Raw genomic sequence first — 968 nt, 5'->3', positions numbered from 1 at the left:
CCAGGCCTAGTTCCTCCAACTTGACCTCGGATACTGGCAGCATGTACTGGACTGTAGCCCATCTTTTGTGCCCGGAGCGTCTCAGAAGAAATTCTTCTTCTTCAGGCAGTAACGGCATTGAGGCTGTGACATCAGCCGTGTCCATCTCGTCCTCAGAGGTTTCTTGGACACTAGACAGAGGGGGAGAACCCACAGGTTCTGACAGCCCTGCTGGATGTACTGTGGGGCCAGCTATGTTTTGCTCCTGCCCCATTTGTGAGGTTGCAGCTTTCTCTCTCTTACCCAAACCTTGTATGTCACGGTACCTGACTTAATGTCAACCATGCCTGTTACCCACGCAGGGCCATTCCCATGGTTTCAACATTAAAATTTGTTCCCTGAAGTCAACTGTATCTCTCACTTAGAAGAGTTTTGCATCCGGCATTAGTGTTCTTGATGCCGTTACCTACCCCAGGTCTGGGATTAAACCTGGTGTGGAGTCTTCTCCCCATCAGCAACTCTGCTGGGGCTGTCCTTGTAGTTGTGTGAGAAGTGGTCCTACAATCAAATAGGAACCAGGTCAGTTCGTGTGAAGCTGGAGGCTGTTTCTTTAAGCCTACCTTCAAAGTTTGGACTGCTCTTTCCACCAGACCATTGCACTATGGATGGTATGGAGCCCACTGCTGAATTCAACCTGAACCTATGGGTGGCATGGCCCTGTCCACTTTAAGTGGCCGTAGCAGGGGTTTGTGGTTCGTTGCTATTACAAATTGATGTCCGGAAAGGTATTGGTGGAACTTTCTTCCACCAATGACGACCACCAAACCTTCCTTCTCTATCTATGTGTATTTTCATTTGGCCTCAGCCAAAGTCCAGAAAGCAAGTGATATCAGGTGTTCCTCTCTGTTGGGCCACCAGTAAGCCAACTCTACCCCAATACCTTACGGGGAGGCAACAGATCTTGCTGGGATCATACTGTGCCAAAGCCT

The sequence above is a fragment of the Rhincodon typus genome, chromosome 41, assembly GCF_021869965.1.
Source record: "Rhincodon typus isolate 14 chromosome 41, sRhiTyp1.1, whole genome shotgun sequence".
NCBI lineage: Eukaryota > Metazoa > Chordata > Chondrichthyes > Orectolobiformes > Rhincodontidae > Rhincodon > Rhincodon typus.
Note: the sequence above shows the minus strand (reverse complement) of the source record.